This window comes from Panthera tigris, chromosome B2 (assembly GCF_018350195.1).
Source record: "Panthera tigris isolate Pti1 chromosome B2, P.tigris_Pti1_mat1.1, whole genome shotgun sequence".
Taxonomy (NCBI): Eukaryota; Metazoa; Chordata; class Mammalia; order Carnivora; family Felidae; genus Panthera; species Panthera tigris.
In genome coordinates, this window is record NC_056664.1 from 87,707,049 (window position 1) to 87,729,811 (window position 22,763).

At 33.9% G+C, this 22,763-nt stretch overlaps 1 long non-coding RNA gene across 1 annotated transcript in view; it reads left to right on the plus strand.

Annotated features, from left to right (window-relative positions):
• Positions 1–22,763, plus strand: part of LOC122238692 — a 163,628-nt gene that overhangs the window by 18,479 nt on the left and 122,386 nt on the right. Inside the window, exon 3 of the long non-coding RNA XR_006217755.1 lies at positions 11,682–11,708. This is a non-coding gene — a long non-coding RNA (uncharacterized LOC122238692). The remainder of the gene's footprint in view (positions 1–11,681; positions 11,709–22,763) is intronic.

Sequence of the window (22,763 nt, forward strand, 5' to 3'; positions counted from 1 at the left end):
TTAAATATTTTTCTGATATAAAAGAATGGCTTTTTGTAGCAAAATTCTAATATGGAAAAATGTCTAAAAAGAAAAATGAAAACCTCTTTAATAACACCCTTGAGTATGAAGCATTGCTAACATTTAGTATATTGTCTTTTTTCTCTGTATATACTGTTTTTATTAAAGTGCAAATCTAAATACTGAGCATATATTCTCATTTTTTAAAGTTAGCTTTAGTTTTTATTAATTTCCCGTCATATTAAAAATCTAAAATATTTTAAATGTCTCTATGATATTTCAACAAATGTCTGTACCAAAATACATTTAATCCTTCCCACACTCGGGGTTTGAGGTTATTTACAGTGTTTTGTTGCTTTATCTAATGCTAAAATCAATATTCTCATTCATATATTTATGTTTTTTCTTCATCACATACATCCCCAAAATAAATTCCCAAAAATCTAACTGTGAACAGAAAACATAATTATATCCAGCACAATTATCTCAATAGAAATGTGTAGTAGTACCTTGAGACTATGCCTAATTCTTGGTTTCCCCTTACCCTACTGTGAGTAATACTGAAAAAAAAAGTGATTATTAGAAAAATTTTTGTTGATAATGAATGAAGAGAGTATTTTGTTTTAATTTGCATTAATCTGACTGCAAATGTGGTTGAATATTTTTCATATGCTTGTTAAGCGTTTGTATCCTTCTCATATCATAATAGCTTACTGAGCTATTAGGTTTTTTCTTATTTATTGACAAGAATTTATTATATATTAATATTATAGATGTATTTTTATATTTATAATAAATTTCCCAAGTATCATTTGCCTTTTCATTTTATATATATATTTGACATACTTAATTTTGACCAAACTCAAATCCTTGGAGTTTTCTATTATGATTTCTTCATTTATGTTTGGAGTCGATCCCATCTAGAGAATTGAAAAGTAAACTGATAGAATTTCCTCTAGTTCTTATTTTATCACCAAACACCTTTATTCTTATGGAATAATTTTGGATTATGATATGAAGTATGAGTGCTGATTAATACATCTATTCTCACAAGTAAATTTCGCAGGTGAACTTTAGGATCATTTTGCCATTGTGCTATTAAATAGTATATCAGTTTCAGGAAATTTCTCCTTCAGATTTTGTTTAGCACAAAGAATAGATACTTCTTAAAATTTTATATCTAAGAGAAATTTATGTCTCTATTCAAATAATATTGTGAAAATTACAGTAACACAAAAATAAAAACTATAATATAATAATGAAGTATATATTTTATAATATATGATAATGTGATATTTTATTTATACTACTATATAGTATACATTGTACAGTATAGTATATTTTGTATTACTATATGTAATATACTAATATAAAGCTGAAAGTTTAGTAATAAAACTAAATTATTTTTTAGGTGATTTCATGTTTTGGTTTAAATCATTTATTAGTGTTTTATTATTTTGTTGACATTGCAATTCTATTTTACATAATTTTATAACTGATTATTAAAGGTATTAGCAGAGAGATATAAAGAGGAAAATAGTGCCATGTTAAAAGCTTAGACTTTTGATTCCAAAGTGCTCAGTTTTTCAATACTGACTTTGGAAAAATGCATATTTCTGGTGAAATTATGTGCCCACCAAAGAATTCTGTTATGTAGAATTATTATGTAATTAATTATTATATTAATTGTTATATAATTGTGAGGGTGGGAGAAAGATACTTGAATATATGCAAGATATACAAGAATATCACTAATATACCCATGTACCGCTTCTGTGGAAATAACTCAAAGCTCTAAATGAAATGAACACTAGAGAAACCTCAACAAGGGGATGAGAAAGAAGAGGAGAGATACTGGGATCAGTAAAACTTATACTGTTTCATCCAAATTTACCATTTGCTTTATATAATGCATATAATGGGAGTGTATAATATAAACACTATATTAAAATCCTTGAGAAAGGACAGATATTCTGTAAAGGAAACTTTAATAACAATATCAAATTTGAAATATGTAACCATCTCAACAAAACATAGAATTTATGGTTGAAGATGAGAATAAGCTGGGGAAGGAAGTAAGGAAGTAAAATTTTTCCAAATGTCTCTTCTTTCTGCAGAAAAAGAGAGAAGAGTGAAAGGAATGGATTTTATTCCTCTGAGCTAATCTTATTGCAGTGGGGGCTAAGTCTTGGATAAAAGAAAGTAAAGCATTTTGATGTACATAAGAGTTCATCTGAGTGGGGAAAATATCTAGCATATTCTTTTCTAATCATGATAGAGAAATATATGCCTGATTATGTAAATAAGGAGAATAATATCAATAACATGATAACTTGTAGTATTACTTTCAAATTTACAAGTAGGGAAGAAAACGGATCAAATGAAAACAAAATAAAATTTAGTACCTAAGAAATATATAATTAAGATCAAAACAACAAAGTCAAATTTATAAAACAACACTAAGCAGAAACAGACTGAATTTTCTCATTAGAAGACAAAAAAAAAAAAAAAAAGAGAGAGATGGGGAAAGAAACACTAGACAAAAGTAAAGAAGGTAAAATGTCAGTGGTCATATCAGACATATTGCAATCAGTGTTAAAAGCTTGAAAATGAGAAAGATACCAAGCTCTGATAACACACTCCAGTTAGAAAGGTGATATGCCATGATCTTGTATTTGACAAGGCACAAAATAGCTGAATCTGTTTTTAAATGGATATTTCTATTATCCTCTATCAGGTTTGGAGAGAGATAGGAAAAAAAATAGTCATACAAAATAATTTGCGTATTCTCTATATATTGGAATTTATGTCTCTTGAAAAGGGAAGATACTTATTTTAGGTGCTCTGAAAAATTTGCAAAAATCTAACCATACTTGGCAGAAGAAAACGTTGAAAACTTTAAAACAAAAAAGTTTTTTGCAGGTTTCATTATTGATTATTACCAAATAAATAAAACATAATAAAAATATAAAAAATGCAATTCATTTTGTGGAAAATACAAAAAAAAATCACTTTATGACAAAATTGTAAAGACATAGCAAAAGTCCTACCAAAGGAAAATGCATTAACATCTTGATAAATAAAAAAGAAAAAGATTATAAATTATTTTACAAATTAAAAAAAACTGCAAAATAAAGTAGAAAGAGACCGTCCTAAAGTTAAAAATAGAAATTAAGAAAGTAGAATACAGAAAATAGTAAAATTTAAAATCAAGACTACTTAACATCTGCAATATACAGATGAGTTTTGACTTACAGTGATTTAACTTTGGATTTTTCAACTTTACCATGAGAAAGCAACAGGCATTTAGTTGAAACCATACTTCAAAATTTGAATTTGGATAATTTCCAGGGTGAACGATATGTGATGCTGGACAGCAGCAGTAAGCCATAGCTCCCCCAGGCAGCCACATGATCATGAAGGTAAATAACTGATACACTTAAAGTAATTCTGTCCCATACAGTCATTCTGTTTTTCACTTTCAGTACAGTATTCCATAAATTCAATAAGATATTTAACACTTTATTATAAAATAGGTTTCGTGTTAGTTGATTTTGCCCAAGTGTAAGCTGATGTAAGTGTTCTGAGCATGTTTAATGTAGGCTAGTAAGCTATGATGGTCTGTACATTAGGTGTCATTAAATGCATTTTCAATTTATGATGGGGTTTATCAAAATGCAATCCCACTGTAAGTCAAGGAATGTAATGGGAAATTTCTCATAGGATTTATTAAAAATAAAAGTGAGTAAAAGAAAAAAAGATTAAAAAATGTAAAAGAGATAACTACATATTTATTTCATATAACATAATATATACATATATATAACATGCATATACTTTTATGTATCATAGGTATAAAATTATGAGATAACACCGGGTATAGCTTCATGAAAATATATGACAGAAAGGATAATTAGTGTCCCTGAAAATACAAAATTTCCGAAAAATAGGCATGACTACTGAATAATTTAGAAAGGTAAATAAAGATTTACCTTTGAAAAATATGACAGATACTTTCATTTCTGATGACATCATGGACTGCATACTGTGCAAAATATTTGCACTTCAAAATAAACAAAAAAAATCTGTTCTTTAAAATATACTCTAAACAAAATAGAAACCAACACATAGACTTGGGTTAAATATAGATATGAATCTCAAATATGTAAAATGCACTTAAAAATTAAAGAAAACCATAATCCTTTAAAATGAAAGGCTTTTACCCTTTAAAATAAGTTTTAAAAATATTGAGCAAACCTTTCACAAAATAGGATGTACAAGCTGCTAAGAATATGAAAATTTTATCAAAAATTGTTTTCCATCAGGGAAATGCAAATTAAAGCCCAATGGGACATTCCTTCACAGTCATTAGAACATCAAAAAATTAAGATTAATAATGCCAATTGTTAGCAAAGTTTCAGAGCAATAGGTACTTTCTTAAATTGTTGGGGGCAGGAGTTGTAAAATGGTAGAACTACCTAGGAAGGTTATCTGACAATTCCAATCCTATGTATTTACCCAAGTGAATTAAAAACATAGTCATAAAATAATTGTTCAAGGGTATACGTAGCAGCTTTATTCATGATATCTAAAACCTGAAATCAGCAAATGGCTCATAATATGTGAATTTGTAAACAAATTCTGATATAATCACAGAGTGGATTACTACTCAGCACTATAAAAGCAACAAATTACTGAAACTTCCAAAAATCTTTTAAAATTATTATTATTTTATTGTTATTATTGTTGTAATTGTTATTATTATTAGCTAAGATGAAGCTACATACAAATGCCAGACATAAAAGAGAATACTTTTTGTATGATTTCTTTTTAAATGTTACATCACCATATGTTTCTTTTTTTTTTAATGTTTATTTATTTTGAGAGAGAGAGAGAGAGAGAGCATGAGCAGGGAAGTGGCAGAGAAAGAGGAGGAGAGAGAATTCCAAGCAGGCTCTGCATTCTAGCACAGAGCTGGATATGGGGCTCAAACCCACAAACTGCAAGACCATGACCTGAGCCAAGATCAAGAGTTGGATGCTTAGCCAACTGAGCCACCCAGGCATGCCTGTATGATTTAATTTATATGAAGTTCAGGAACATACATGATTAATTTATGGTAATAGAAATCGGAGCAATGGCTGTCACTGAAAAGAATAATGAGAGAACTTTCTGAGGAAATTGTAATGTTCTATAATTTGATTGACTTTGAAGTTACATGGATATATACATTTGTCAACCAGGGCACATATAAAATAATATTCATCAAATAATTATTTGTAAAAGCAAAATCATCATTATAATTTATGACAAAAATTTAGAAATATGCTAAATATCTATCCACAGAGAATGATTATAAAATGCCTAAGGAAATTGTAATGTAGTGCAATAGTATACTTCAGTGAAAACTTGAAGAATTGCGGATATACAGAACAATATGAGTGACAAACACTGAAAAATACTGTGTTGCAGAAAAATACATGTGGTATTATTCCTGTTAAGCAATGTTTGAATCCATTTCAAATTAAGCAATGTATCTAACCCATAAGTAGAAACATCATAAAGCTATGAGAAGAGCCATAAAATTAATAAATCCAAAATTTGGGAAAGTGGATGCCTTTGAGTTGGAAGACAAGGGTTAGTTATGCATGTAAAGGAATACAGGGAGTTTCAAATGCTTTTGGAAAAAAAGGTTCATTTTTTTTAGCTTGGTTGTGCATTCTTTTATATATGTGAAATATTTAATAATTTATAAAATTGGGGTGAAGAGTCACTAGAAAAAGATTGTTTTATGTCTGAATTTTATCCATACCCAGGAATACAATTCCATTGTGATTGAAATTGTTACAAAATATAAGCAGCAACAGAAATCTACCCAAAACCTGATAAGAGGAGCATAAACTAGAGAATTATGAATCAACTCTTTTATTAGCCTTGAGTTAGTATGGTAAAAATGTCAATTCTTTAAATATTGATTATTAAGTTTAATGAAATTGCATTTGGAATCCAAACAGAACTATTATGGGAATTAGATAAAATGATTTAAGCTGTATATGGGAGGTTAAATAAATAGGAGTCTATATAGATAGGATAAGTAATCAATAAATTGGACTGCTATAATATAGCATGTACAAAATAAATTCCAAATGGTTTGAAAAAGAATCTCCACATATAGTTTAGATTACATATTCAACCTGGGTTTCTATGAGAAGCCTTCTTAAACAAAAATGGAAATCCGGTTGCCAGAAAAGAATAAATAGGCATGTTTGATAATGTAAAAATAGAAATTTTGTATTGCAAAAGATCATATTTTCCTAAAACTTGAGAGGCAATACAAAAGTAAAATAATTGAGGATCTCTTATATTGTTTCTAACCCTGCTTTGTAGGATATTGTATATTGAGTGAATTATTTAATTACTATAATTAGATGACTGCTTTAAACTCAAATGAAATCATCAGTCAATAAGTATGTTTCAAGGCACCTATTATGTTCCAGCCCTATTATAGGTGTGAGGGACACAGCAGTGAATAGAGCCAAAGAAGAAACACCTGCCCTTGTGGAGCTTACACTCTAAATAAGTGAAATATATAATAAACAAAATAATATGTAAATTGTATTTCAAAGAAAATAATATTTAGGTATGTAGTATGTGAGATAATGATACAAGCAGCGGAGAAAAACCAGAGTAGTGATAGAGGGAGTATGTCTGTGTGTGTGTGTGTATGTACAATTTTATTTTTTTAAATTTTTTTATAATGTTTATTTACTTTTGAGAGAGAGAGCACAAGCAGGGGAGGGGCAGAGAGAGAAGGAGACACAGAATCTGAAGCAGGCTCTGGGCTCTGAGAGCTTAGCACAGAGACGGCGTGGGGCTCGAACTCATGAGCGGTGAGATCTTGACCTGAGCCAAAGTCAGACGCCTAACTGACTGAGCCACCCAGGCTCCCCTGCGTATGTACAATTTTAGACAAGATATTCAGGGAATTGCTCATTGAGTAGGTGACAGGTGACTAAAGACCTGAAGGAAAGAAGAAAACAAGTCATGTGACTATTCAAGCTAAAACTATTAGAGGCAAATGAAAGAGCAGTTCAAAGGCATGAGTTGGGAACATGCTACGTTTTGTGGAGGAGCAACAGAAAGGCCAATGTGGTTATAACATAATGAGCTGGGTTGGGGGCAGTGGAAAGGAAGGGACAGGTGATAACGGCAAAGAGGTAACAATGGATCAAATCAAGACTCTCCACAGTAATAGCAGAAAAGGCAGAATATATAGTCAAAAGCAGATTGCCAGAATTAAGAAAATTCAATAAGCTTGTGGAAATTCTCTTGCATAAGTTTCTGTTTTCTCAGTGAAATAGAAAGCAGGGTGGTTGCTGAGAGCGAACATGAGGGAGGAAATACTGGAGAATTGTAGGAGGAGGCGATCTGAGTAAATCATCATTGTAGGTGATGGAGAGAGTGAATGGAACTAGAGTACCATTGAGCACCCAGAACACAGTTGAGGTTTGTGATTATAAATGTAATGTGAGTTCAGGAAGCATTCTGTGTGTGTGTTTCTCCAGCCATACTCAGTACAAATGTACGTGCCAGAAGAGACGGAGTTGGATTTAACCAGTTTGGTTGTATTGCTATTTGTTACAATGAATTGAAAAGGAGTGAGGGAATTTGAAGTGTATGTGGGGGAGTAAATAGAACTAAGGAAGGTAAGCTGTGTAAACAGGTGAGTGGGGACACAAGGATGAAGACCATAAAAATCTAGTCGAGTCAATAGATTATTGACTTCCAGGTCCTCTGGAATCGAGGGTTGTTAAAAATGGGGTTTAAGAGAATGAGCTGAAAACATTAGATGTTATATATCAGTCATAGGTTGACAATATTGGCATGTAGTTATAGAAGAAAACACCTGCATTTCTCACAAAGTTTAAAGGTAAATAATATCTATTAGATTCATGAAAATTCCAATTCAGTAATTTGTTTTGGACACAGGATTGAAGAGGCACTTTGTACAATATTTAGTAGTCTACTTGATAACAAGCTTCTCAAAAAAAAAAAAAAAAACCTGGCTAAATGTATTGTTAAATCCATAGTTCTGTTTTTCATCATTTTTTTCAAAAGCATTTTGGAAGTCATTGATAATTTCTTGAGTGATATTATTTTATCACCTCTGAGTATAGGGATTTTTATATGTTTTAAAAAATACCCTTTTCAGTGGATGCTTTATATTTTAATGCTGGAATCAGCAGTATCCCAATGTGACACCAGACAAGACATCGACTTTTAAATGAATCATTGTTTTCTTTCGGAACTAGAATTAGAATAGCTGATTCATCCACAATCTATTATGTGTACATTATTGTTGCTATTGTGATAATAGAGAATTTTATTTATTTTTATGCCGGATTATATTGTGAGTACACTTTTAGTCAGCTTGGGTTTAGCAATCCTGTTATATTTGTCCTTAGAATGTCTTTCACATGTTCGAGGTTTGTACTTGAAAAGTTTATAAATAAATAAATAAATAAATAAATAAATAAATAAATAAATAAATAAATGTATTATTTTTAGAGAATAAATTTATTCAATTGTGAAAAAATACCCCTTTCAAGTTTTAATGCCCATGTTCAAATACATATAATTTACGTGTTTGTGTCTGTTTATTTGTGCATATGTATGTGGGGCTTTATGACTGACAGTCCTTTTTAACACTGATTCTTAAATTTCATATACTGAAGCATCTTTAAAAATATGTGTTCCCATGGGGTGCCTGGGTGGCTCAGTCAGTTGGGTGTCTGACTTCGGCTCAGGTCATGATCTTGAAGTCCGTGAGTTCAAGTCCCACGTCAGTCTCTGTGCAGACAGCTCGGAGCCTGGAGCCTGCCTCAGATCCTGTCTCCCTCTCTCTGTGCCCCTCCTCCACTTGCACTCTGTCTCTCTCTCAAAAATAAAGTAAAAACATAAAAAAAATTAATAAAAAAATATGTGTTCCCATAAAATAACATTTCCCACATACTCTCATCTACTTATGGTGGTCATTTTTTCTACAATGTTCACTTTCCATTCTTCACATGTCTTTTGTAAGGTTCCAGTACTAGGACTTCAGTCCTAATCTACCATAACATTTATTTTTGGCTGCTGAAGACATGTAGGTCCTCTGTTTTAGGGAACTTGAATATGAAGTCACTTTGTTATGCTATAAATGTTTGTAGAAACATAGATTTCTGTAAACACAGTTAAAAGTATTTTTTCAATACAGTTTTAATTTGAATTAAATTCCTATTTCCTGTATACACATAACCTTTAAAAAAAATCCCTAGAATTTTAAAGTTTTACAGGGAGGAGGGAACTTAGATCATTTTTTCTAATTTTTTTTTTAATGTTTATTTTTGAGAGAGAGAGACATAGTGTGAGCAGGGGAGGGGCAGAGAGAGGGGGAGACAGAATCTGAAACAGGCTCCAGGTTCTGAGCTGTCAGCACAGAGCCTAACATGGGGCTCGAACTCACAGACCCCGAAATCATGACCTGAGCCAAAGTTGGACGCTTAACCAACTGAGCCACCCAGGCGCCATGGAACTTTGATCATTTGTTTTAACATTTTGCATAATCTGTGCAAGATGATAATAAATGTTCTATTTGTTGTGTACTCTATTTTCTAATAAGACCGTCACAAAATATATTAGAATGTTAAAAATTCTGGGAAGTCCTGTAGCAAAGAAATCTGACCAAATTCAATACAGCTTTTCTCAAACATGGTTGATATCAAAATTACTACCCGTCTTTGTTTTTTGCTGAACACCTATTAACATCTCATTGAACAAATTGTTCTCAGAACAGTTTAAGAAATTCTGTTCTCTCCTTAGATGAATAAACAGAGACATGGTATATTAATATGTTATTCTAAAGTATATGGCTATTTACTAGCAGAAAGTATCAGAACTAATTTGGACTCCCAATTAAGTGTCTCTTTCTTCCTGCCATTTGTCTCCTGGTATTTTCTTATTCCCAGTGCTGTATTGAGCCATCTGTAACACTAATCCTGTCTTTGTTTAAAATGCTGATATTTTATTTTTGATTTATTTGTATAAATTTTATTTTTAAATATTGATTAAAATATTATCTATCTTGGTTACTGAGTTTTGTGTTGTCCCCTATATTTTATGCATGAGTGCCCCATTCACCTAGCCCAGTTCTGGGTTGGATTATCCCAACAAAACTGTATGTGTCTCCTCCAGTCTTGGAATATCCAAATCATTCCATATTCCAAATTATTTTGAAGTATGATGAATTAGGTCTCCACATCAAAACCCAATCTTTGGTTACTCTCATTCTTCACATTTATAGAGAGAAACATCCTAGTGTTTTCTGCCCTCTTGTTCCTGGGAATAAGAATATCCCTCCGATTATTTTGCATATTAATTTATAAATACCACGTAGATTATTGCACTTTCTGAAAGTCTGAGATTTTAATTAACTGATAATTAACAACCCAGATCTTACATTAACCAGTTCCTATGTTCAAGGGAATAAACTTGGGGCTGAGATAACATCTACTAGCCCCACTTAATAAAAATTCATATTCACGAACTCAGTGAACTCTAATACAGCATGTCCCAAAGTATGTTTCAGAGAAGGGGATGTTAATAGGTTCAGGGCAGGGGGGTGGAGGGATGTAATAATAAAATTAGTTGGATAGATAAAGATCTGAAGGAAACTAAAGAGAATCTTTATTTCGGGACTTCTCAGAGCCTTTAATATGCTGATGTTCTCCAGGAATATGAAAAAAAAAAAAAAAACTCTTATACAATGCGGTGTTTCTTAAACATATCTGACTGTAGAATCTTTATATATTTATCTGAATGTATGAGAGCTTTTGCACAAAACATCTGTCATGGCACTATTGTTTCACAGATCATGTTTGGAAAGTATATCTGTAATAAGCTAGCTGAACCTGGATTGTGTTTTATAGAAAGTGTTTTTCAGATGATGTGTAATTCAATGTCCTATGGTACCACTTTGTTTTCCAGTAGTGGTTCACTTACCCCAAAAACCAGCCAGGACTCTTCTTGTGCATGAGAGAAATACTGAAAATTAATTGTTTTACTGAGTGGAAATTTATAAGAATAGACTATTTTTTTTGATCATCATATCCAACTTTTTCACAGCTGAATGTTTTTATAACTCTTGGGTAGCTGGTATCCACTTAATGAAAGAGTTCCCCCTAATCAATCTCATATGGAAGAGCTGATATGTTTACCCCTCTTGTCTCAGGTATTTCTGACCTGTTTACTTCAAAAGAAATTTTGAAAATGTGCAAAATCTAAACTTCCTTCCTCGTTATACCTGTATTATTTTCTATATACAATGCACGCCTAGACCATCCCTGAGGTCTAGAAAAACTCTTATTTTGCTTCTTTTCCGTGCTCTCAGAGATGCTGACAGAAATAATTCCTTGCCCTCAGAGCCAGTTATTAATTGGAAAAAGATTAATAGTGATCTGCTGAAAATTTAATGTGAAGTTTAAACCTGGTATTCCTGAAAAGATGTTTGAGAATAATTTTATATTTTAGAGAAATTTTGGATAAGTTCTGATAATAGTATTTTCAGCTGCAGACAAAGATCCAGTACTGACCACAGTTTAAAACCATCGTCTCTAACTCCTTCTCCATTTCTTTTGTTTTAGGGGTGGACACTTTGATAGCCTGTCAAGGTATGGTAACGAAACATCGGCCTTTAATAATAGCACAACAACTACCCGTAGTACACGTAAACTTATTCATATAAGTTAGTTCTGAGCTCTGAGCACCCCGTCCATGGCTCATTCCCTGGCCACACACGTGGACCCTATTTGGATTCGAAAGGAATTTTCTCATCTTTAGCAGCCTTACTTTCAGAGCTTGAGTTTTTCAAAGTGAAATAGGTAATTGTTGTTTATAAAATATTATGATGGTACAGAGTCTGTAGCAACTAAAAACATCCCAGTGTTTGCTGCAAGGCATGAGGAGACAGTGACACAGCTCATTTCCTCAGCCGAGCTCTCTTTGCCGCCTTGTACAACACTTATTTCAAAGCACGCCACAGCTTAGAACTGTCGTGATCCCCATTAATATAAAATCATTGACCCCTGCTCCCGCTGGTGCGACTAAATTACATTCTGCTGCTCAGCGGCAGCCGCGCATGGGGCCAGCGCTTTTAGTCATCGCCAGGTGCCTTGATGCAGGCGCAGCCCCTCCTACGCCCAGGGTTTGCCTTTAATGAGGATTAGGCACCTTCAAAGATCTAGGAGGACCCACTCCCAGGATGGAAGCCTTTCTAATGGCATCTGGGCTTATCGTAGGCAGTAATTTAGTATCTCGGAGGAGACTGAAGAGAGATTCATTTCTCGCCTCTAAGAAATTGCAAGAATGTGTGGTTTTGTGATTGGCTTTTTTCCCCCCCTCCCTCTCCACCAGCACAAATTCAAGAGCATTATGCCTAACAATATCCTGGATTTATAAAGCCTAGAAGGTGGATGTGGTAAAACAGTATCCCAAATTATGATATATCCCAGCTGAGGAAATTCCTCCTTTATACTACATTATATGATGTGCTGCTAATAGGACTAAACCCACTCACAGATGCCCCACGCTCATTTCATTTTTGTATTTCAGTGGTGGAATTTCCTTACTAAAGGATTGATAGCCGGGTCCGGAGTGTGGTCTGTCTTCTCATTGTGTGGTCTCCCTTTGCATCAGCTCCTCACCCTCTCAGGCCTGCCCTTCCACGTGGTTCCCTTGCCCTCTGAAAATGAGGGGATCAGGGGTCTGCACCTTCCTACAGTGGGTGTGGAATTTGCAGGAATGTTCTCTGTGCTGCTACAGCAATCACTCCTGCCTTGACTGTTAAGGGACAAAGCTGGAGAGCGCTAGGTATAATGAAATGTAGAAAGTAGTCATCGAACACAGCAAACATACTTAGATAATCAAAGTCCTCCCATACAAAAATTGCAGAAAAATGAAAAAAAGTATTTAAGGATCAGTCACACATATGGTATTAAAATAAGTGTGATTATGTGAATGTATATACATATATTCACACAATTATTTGCAGTGTGTTTAGATTAGTTCTTTATATAGCAAACTGTTACTCGTAAAAAGCTCAGAAATAGTTTAGCATCAGAGTAAAATCTGGTGTTCAAAGTATTATTTGTGGAAAAATCGGATGTTTTTGTCTGGCGAGGGAAGAAAGCTATGTATTAAAGTAAAGCTGGTGTTTAATCCAGGAGAATCTGAGCTCTGATGAATCAGTTGGTTTTCTCTCTGATTTATTTGTAGTGAGACAAAATCATGAAAGTTTCTCAATCTAGTAAATGTCAACATTTAATTTTTAGTTTTTCAGTATATGAGGTAAGAAATGGTGCCTTAACTGAGTCAAAGTACACAGTGAAGCTAGTCAGCAGTATAAAATGAGACAAAATTTAATCAGTACTGTGGTGGTCACACTGTATATGGAGACTTTGTCTGAATTTTCTACTCTGATACCTATCAGAAGAAACAAATTAAGTTTTATGGCCATAGGGAGTATCTGCAGAGAGTTCTTACTAACTGCAGAGAGGTTAAATGGTCTACACTATTTAATTACAAAATTTATAAATACTATTTGTTGATAAAAATCCATTTTAAATAAAAATGCACAAAAGCAACAGTAATAAGGAAAAATGTGAAATTTCTGCCAGTTGAGTTTATCTATGGGATCTATAAATACACGTAAGTAATATAAAGAAAAATAGGTATATTCACTATACTTTGGAAAAGACATGGTTTTGGTTCCTGAAATTATTATTTTTTTTTCCCTGAGGTTTAATTGTATTTCATGAAATTCAGTATCTGGATTAACAACTTGCTTCTGAAAGCTGAGACCCAAACAGAGGTCTTTCTTTCCAGAAGGGTGTCCTAACCCCAGTCACACGTCTGCTAATTTGGCCTCTCTCTCAATCTCAGAAGAACTTGCTGAACAGAAGTGAAACTATGCACGTGCTAATGGCTCACGCTCTGCAAACTCCCCTCTCTCCCCAAGAGTGTCTGGTGTGCAAAGCTGAGCTGGAACAAAGATACACTAATTATTCCCCATTAATGTGTCTGCTTGAATGGCCCTAAATACCAGAGTGATTAATTAGCGCAAGGCAGCCGGGCCAGGATGTCACACCCTTCCCTGCGTTTAAGTGTCGCCAAGGTTGTGCTCGAGTGTTGACAACAGCATATCTTTAATTTTCTCCAAGAAGAAAAGTTTCGTCAGTACAATTAATTTGAGCTTGGCTGGCGTGCAGGAATAAATGTAACATGTGGAATGATATTACTGCTGTCTAGGCATTTTTTTTTTTTTTTTTTTTGCCTCCTTAGGGTACAGTAAAACTTTTTTGGCAACTTGGTTATCGAATAGTGTATTTCTATAATTGTCTCAATTTGGCTTAATTACTTTTGTGCACTTTGCAGCAAAAAACATGGATCATAAAATAGTAAGCGGTTATTATTCACAATAGCTGGGATGGATATAGATGAATGCGTAGATAAGAATTAGAAAAAGAATGGCATTAAATTTGGTATCCTTTCAACTATGCAATTTTCTCTCATGGATTGAAATGTACATCAGTGTTATCAAAAATAATTTGAGACCACTTAACCCCTAAAAGATATGAATCTATTCAAAAATATGTAACAGAAAAGTGCCTATTTGGCCTGATTTTTTAGGAGGCAGATTTTGCTGAGATTTTAAGCTTTCCGAACAATATTTTGCCTCAATTAGACTCTCAACTACTAACATATATAAATCAGTTGTAAAGAATAATAGCATAATAAGTGATTTTTAACACTTTCATTATATTCCTTTCTTTTTTGTAATTTTGTCAAAGTGATTTCTTAAGGAAAAAAATTAACTCTATTTTAAAATAATTATATACTGTTTAGAGAAATAGAATGAATCAAATAAAGTAGCTGCGACTCATACTATTTTCCCTCTGTTTTTAAGATTGAGCTACAAACATAATTCTGGAACAGAAACAAAATACTGTATAATTGGGAAGTAGTGTGTTTCATTTGCTGCCTTATATTTCTTTGCTGTTGCTGAAATTTTAAATTAATTCATTTTGCTATGGGCATGCTGTCTCGTTTTGTTTTGTTTTCAAACAGTGGAAAGAGAAAAAAATCAGAGTGGCATGCAACCGGCAGCATGGATGTTCTTCTCTTTTCTTTCACAGTCTTCCTCAAGCTCTATACAGGCCCAAAAGGCTATTCAGCAGCAGGGGTGAGAGCACTGAGGGAGAGAAGGGGTCACCTCTCCCATCTCTCCATGTATCTCATTGTTCTTCCCTTGTCAGTGTATTTCCCACACACCATCTCCAGCCACTCTGCGCCTCATCCCGGCTGCTGCTTCCATGACCCCCACAGCATTATTCTCTCCCCCTCCGCTCTCCACATCTAAGCCTTTGTTTTCTTTTTTAATTTTTCCCAGACTGTTATTGCTATAAGACAATCACTGCGGTATAGGGTTGTAGAAAATATCTGTTGGAACAACTAAGCAGAAAACAAAAGTTTCTCAGTGCGGTGATCCCCAGCTCCTACTGCATCTAATTCTTGCCTTCCTTCCATTCTTTTACCTCCAGTTCTTCCACAGGTTTACACAGTGTTTATTCACTTCTCGTGGAAGCAGCATGTATAGTGAAAAAAGCGCAGTCTCTAGGCTGGAATCTCAGTTTTACTACTCATTAATTGTGCAATTTAAAGCAAAAAAAAAAATCACTTAACCTTTTGAGCCTCATTTGCAAACTAGGATTATTAATATTTGCTCCATGGAGATGTAAATGAAATAAGAAATCTGATTCCTCATCCACTTTGTTCAGCAGTCTGTTACTCTGGGTAAAGCAAAGGTAACTATTTTTCTTGGTGTTTCAGAGTTTATTAAATATTTGCCATACTTGCCACCTCGATGGCAGGGCATAAAATTATTGGCAATACTTACATTCAGTTGAAATGATAGAAGTTCCATTCGTGAGTTTTGTTACTATTCCTCTGCCTCAAGTGCAGATAAACCCAGAGACAGTGAAATGGTTTGGGGCCTCTTTAGATCAAAAGGCAGAAGTGCTTTCACTGAATTTTTTCACTTTAACTTTGAGACATGTGTGCATCTTTGAAGAGAGTAGAACCCCTAAAAAGCTGTGATAGTTCAAGCTAAATACCATCAATTTCTTCACTCTCTGTATGTGTACACTGCTTCTCACAACAGAAGATGGAATTTAGTTCCCCTCTTCTTGCCTGGGCTTAGCGACTTGTCTTTTTCTATAGAATGGTACAAAGAGAGATCCTGGGATTTTCAAAGTAGGTCATAAGAAGCTTTGCAGTTTCCCCTGCATTGCTTGGTATACTGCACTTATGATGCTTCCTCTCAGAACCTGTAAGAGGCTACATGAGAGAGCTACATGGAAAGGCCACATGTGGATGCCCTGGTCAACAGCTCTAGCTGAGCTCGCAAGTGACATCCAGCATGAACTGACCACCATCTTGGATGTTTAGCCCAATCAGACCTTCATATAACACCAGCGCCAGCCACCATTTGTTTACAAACCCATGAGAAAGCCCAGTTGAAGAGTTACCCAGATTTTTCTGTGTTCAATTCATTTAGAAAAATATGAGAAATGAAACTAAAGTGTTGCTTTAAGGCACTAAGACCGGGAATGATTTGCCATATAGACAAACTACAACAGGAAAACTACATCCGAGCATAATTTAAACATAATTTAAACATTTAAGCATAAACATGTACATCATAGTGGCAAATCAAGATCATATTCACAGCTAGAACTTGAATAATTGAAGGAGAAATTGTATTTATGTGTATCACTTGGCTTTGTTCATTCATCCATCCATCACAGGGCTACCGTGAGCCAGAATTTTTGTTTCCTATATACACTGTAGAATGTTTAAAAACAAAAGGTTCAGTCCCCTGATGCATATTGATTTAGAAATGTGCATCACAAAAATAATTTTTATAAATAAAGGAGCAGTTTAAAAATGTGCGTCTTTAAAAAGCCATTATAAATCATTTTAAGATGTTGTATGGAAACCAATTTGACAATAAATTTCATGTTAAAAAAAATAAAAAAAATAAATAAATAAAATACATCATTTTAAGAAATGAGGTGAGATACCAGATTTTGTGCTGTAACTGATTTATCCTTAACTCTAAATTACATTGATTCCTAAGGACAAAAATTACCTGAACAGAGGTTATAATTTTATCAGTGTTTGTAAATATAGAATGTGAGAAGAAGAATGGAAGACTCTAACTGTTAAGACAATTACACTTCTTTCCCCCACAATTCTTTGATAGGATCGTCCTAATGGTAGTGGCGTTAACGCTCGCTCTTTTAGAAAGATCAGTGCCAGTACCATCTTACATGCTGTGGACAACGTTGGTCACAAAAATCACATCTTTTGGGAGAGCAGTAGATAAAAACAATTTAATTTATGGACTTGACTTTTCCAGAAAATACACATTTTTTCTTTTGCTTCTTGCCTTTGGCCTGCTTTGACAGTTCCATCTGCTTTTCTTTATCACCTTTGTGGGCTTGCTCCCTGATGGACCTTAAGTTGCAAGGCTCAAAGAGCAGAAACAGTTTATCAAAACAGCTTGTGTATCTTATAAAGTAGAAGTGACGCAGGGTGGCATGGTTAATATTTGGACATCAAGCACCTTGTAATATCTAAGGCAATGATATACCTCCCTTCCTCTTGCTTCACTTTAATGAGCACTTGGCTACTTACAGCCCAGGAAAAGAAGAGAGATAGAAGGTGATTTTGCTTTGTAAAAATAAATGAATGGATTTTAAAAGCCTATGCTGCAAGCAACAATGAGCAGGGGAGATGATAATTGTGCTAAACATAACCAGCCGGATCTCTTGAACACTAGGTTACATTCAGGAATTCCTTCCTTATTCTCTCACAAGTGTCAACACTGTTACGATGCAAAGGAGAGCAGAACTCAAGTAATGGAAAATTTTTCGTCTTTCAACAGAAGACAGTTTCTGGAAGCATTTCTTTTCTTCTGCCCATCGAGAAGCTTTCTGAAACAGTGTTTTAACATCCACCATCATACTGAAACTAGTATTTGTGAACCTTACTTCACTTGTAATACCTAAATGCGAACGAAGCTTTAGAGGCACCTGGGTGGCTCAGTCATTTAACCGTCAGACTCTTGATTTCGGCTCAGGTCATAATCTCACAGTTCATGGGATCAAGCCATGCATCAGGCTCATGCTGTCAGTGCGGAGCCTGCTTGAGATTCTCTCCATCCCTCTCTCTCTGCCCCTCCCCTGCTCATGTTCTCACTCTCTCAAAGAATAAATAAATAAACATTTAAAAAATAAATAAATACAAAGTTTTATCTTTAGCATCAGAAACTCTCAAATATCAGTCCAAGGTATGATGCCAGGAAGTTACCCTGAAATCACCTGGAGAGTGTGTTAAAAATCCAGACCTGTAGACCCCACGTTGCAGGAATGGGGCCTGCGAGTTTGCTCTTGTTGTCATCTACAGCATGCCCAAGATTTGTTCTACTGAATTATAGTCCCTAAGATGTTCTATGAAAGGAACATTCTGTCTTAGAGATTCACAATCCATGCAATCACATCAAAGTCCTTAAAGATATTTAACCTGGCATAACCAAGTATTTCCAAACTTACTGGACCTTCAGAACATTTTTTAACAGAGTATTCCATGGAGCACACTTTGAGAAAAGGGAGTTTAGAGGAGTGCTGAGATGCCCCTTCCATAATAGAAATTAAGCAAAACAAAACTTCCTTTGCTTTTGCAAATTTTTTTCTCATATACTCTTGTAATATTTCCTGTAAGCTCAATATTTGTTCTCTCTTTCTAATTGCTCAGTATCTGTTGTCAACTTATATGTGTGTTCTAATAGTATTTAAAAATTAGAAATTACCTTAAAATTATGTGTGCCTGAGATGCCCAGCTTTTTCCATGGAACATATGTATTATTCATTACTTCAAAGGTATAGTTCTAAGAATTTATAAAAGTCTAATAAAAACATTCTGCTATAGAGTAAATGGTCACCTGAACACCTTTCCATATCCTGGTTTGTATTATAACTAGTTATGGTCATGAATTTTCTTTCACCGGACTCCAAACTACTCGAGGGAAATGACGATATCATGCTCTCGTTGCCATGTTCAAAAACCTTTGTTGAATTGTGTTGATTTCTGAAACCAGGTTTCTCCTGATTTGTGATAGCAACATACAGGTGCTGTCCAACGTTCTGATTCACTAATTCACTGACTTTGTCAGGTTTCTCTATCTTGTTTTGTTTTTTAAAGATAATTGACATTTCATCCTCAGTTTGTATTTTGGAAGCATCAATAACCAACATTAGCTCATCATCCAGTTCTGCACCAAAATCCAATTTGTCATATTTTTTATAAGCTCCTTGAGGACAGGACTTATATATCTTTTTCGTAACCCTGCAGTACTCTTTTGTACGGAAGCATTCAAGAGTAGTTGTGGAGTGGATATAAATAACCAAAAGGAAAATATGCTGAGCAACCTGTGACCATTATGACTTTCTCAATACAATGTTTTTCTAAAAATCAAAATCCCAGACTTGATGTTTATGGCAATGTATGTGCCAACCTGGGGCTGCTTTATGCACTAAATGGATTTCCCCTGTTTGTTTTTTCTGTCCCCTTGCTCTTATTCCTGCTCATACCCAAAACTCTGAATATTCAGTTTATGCAGTTAAAAGTTAAATTTCAAAGGTAATGAATTTCAAAGTGGGTGTTTTATTAAGTGCAGCAATAAACAAGTGAGAGTCACATTACACTGTGACAAAAGTTCTTCAGCTTCTATGGGCCCTTGTGTTCCCAGATGAAGAGCCAAATGGAAATGTTTAATAAAACATGTGTGAGACTGCACAATAGAACAGTCCTTACATTTTACATCAAGCTGCATCAGGGTCACGGGAGGTGTTTTATTAGCACAGTCAACAATAATATCGTGATTTTTATTAGGAGGAAAAGATAGTGAGAGACTACTAATTATTTTTCAGCCTGAGGGGCATTTTTTCTTGAAATGACTGTTAATTTGATCATTGTCGTGCAGTTCACAGATTTACATGAACTTATTTCACTGTGACACATGGTTAAGAACCAGACTAAGATTGTTGCTTTATTAATGGTTTTCAGTAAATGTATTCAAAAGTGCTAACTGTGTGGGTGTATGGATGATATTGATAGCACTTGGAAGGTTGAATCCTTTTGGAAGTAGCTAGCCTGAAGCCCTTTTCACATGATATTTTCTTTGTTCATGCAGTGAGATGTTAAGCCTACAAGAATGAAATAAAATCCCAGGGAAATAAGAATGGTGTTGTCTCAGATATTACCAAAGTGGCTTTTTTTGCAAATGTTTCCTTTCTTGTTTTCCCCTTCCCACGAATAGGGCAAGCTTTAAAGATATGAAAAAGCCAGTGATTTCTCAAAACCCTTGCTTTGGCATAATCAACAAAATACTGCACCATGTTTTTGTTGTTAAATGTTACAGAATAGACATAATCCACTAACACTTGAACTAAGAATTCTTGCAGAGTATACTTCTAAAGCTAATTTATTATGATTTTCTTTTTGATCTGTATGCATTATGCTAAACTGAAAACAAGAATCTTAAGCTAGTAGTGACCAGGTTCATTTTTCTTTTCTCTTTCTTTTTACAAACATCATTAATGTGGTAAAAAGTTTTATAAAAATCTTCTCCTGCCCTGATACCGAAAGAGATTCCACATAAGACATATTTTTAATGATGGAAGTAGTCTTCAAAAAGGGCAAAAGTTTAATATGTATAGAAGGAGAGAACCTGTGATTCATTCTGCAGAGTTTTCTATTTAATTTAAAATTGACTTGTTCTAAATAATTTAATGCATTTGGAAAAAAATCCTGAATTGGACTCAGAAAATTGGCAGTTTTCTTGACATAAGAATCTTATTAATTTGAGAAAAAAATCCATTCCTTAAGGTAACAAATTTTTAAAGTGATATTACAAATATAAAACTGACTCGTAAATTATAAAGCAAATCAAGATTTTAAGTTATTGTCGTTATTAAATGAACAGTTAATATGTTGGCCACAAAACCCACTCTCACTGTCTTTACACTATGTATTGTTAAATAATCAAAAATTATAGAAAATTTGGCAGATATAATCCACACAACAGAGTGATCTTATAAGAGATATAATGAGTAGATACCAATTAAAAAATTAATGTTTATTCCATGACAGATGAATATAATTCATATTTTAAGGACATCCTCATTATGAAAACTGCTTGATATAGCAGCTCTTAACTCTTACAAATGGGAAATGAATATGATAAAAAGTGGACTGAAACTTGAATTTAATTTTGCGACAAGTGAAGGAAAAATATAGCATACTATTCAAATACCGCCATTGGTCAAAAATAGTTAAAAAGTATTATGAGGAAATAATCTCAATTATATTTTCATCTTTGTTTAAAGGGGAATTTTTTTGCCCCAAATGCAGTGTATATGTTTGAATTGATGAGCAAATTTTCCTTTGAATTTTTTTTACCCTTTGGGGAAGTTACCTATACGAAAGACAATTTTTCCATGTTTTTATCACCGATCATTAACGAGTCCTCTTTTAAAAAGCATATTAAAACGCCATTTTGTGACATGGAAAACTTCCAAGAATTCCAAAATTCCAGGAATTCAGAAGCACAATTACAGACTTTCAGGGCCTGCAGAGACCTTGAAAATCATTGATTCCATTTGTCAGATTCTCAGCAGGATGTGGGAAATTTTGCTTATTTATTTATTGTACTTTCCCACAACTCCCTTTCAAAACTCTCATAGCATCATATTGTAGCAATAGCCTGTGGTCAAGTAGGCAATGATCTGTTTATACTTAAGTGATGTCAGTCTCCTGGAAAAGGGGGACTCCAAAATTCTGAGTCTTTCTGAGCCCCTCTGTACAATAGTGGGCCACATCTGGCCATGGATAATTCCAGATATAATTGATACTCTTATCCAGAAAGAATTTTGATTGGGAATATCTTGAAATCACTTCAGTTATTTTTGAGAAATCTCACAATAAATTAGATGTGTATTAACTTTAAGGGTCATTTAAAGGTCTCACCAAAGATGTTTCAATAAAGAAAAGTCTATTTGTGCACACCGATTAGGCTAACAAGCAGTCCTAATTATATGGTGTCTCTTGCGCTACATTAGTGTAAAAGAGAACTTTAACTTACCCATTGCCGATGCTGACAAATGCTTTGTTAGTCAGGGCCATTTGTCACCAAGAAGGCTGACTATTACAAAAAGAAAAAAAAAATATTGGCAAGTCTCTGAATCACACTATAAATTAAGAAAAAAATCAAAACCAGAACCAAACCCTTACTCTAAGATAAAAACCCATCACATTATAGTTTGCATTTCTTCTACAGTGTTTTGTAAATCTTTATCATGTAGTCCATATATACAATTTAGAAACAAGTTTGGGTGCTTTGAAAACTTACTTTGTCTTTTTATATACAGAGGAAAGAATTTAAAAGTTTATCTTAAGAATTAAAGAAGCTAATACTACCTAAAACATATATGTAGTTTTGATCCCCACTTTATTATAACAACCATTCATGACTAAAACCTACAAATATTATCGTTCTTCTTCTAAAACAACTTTCATTTCCTTATGACACTTGCCAGAACTAAGAG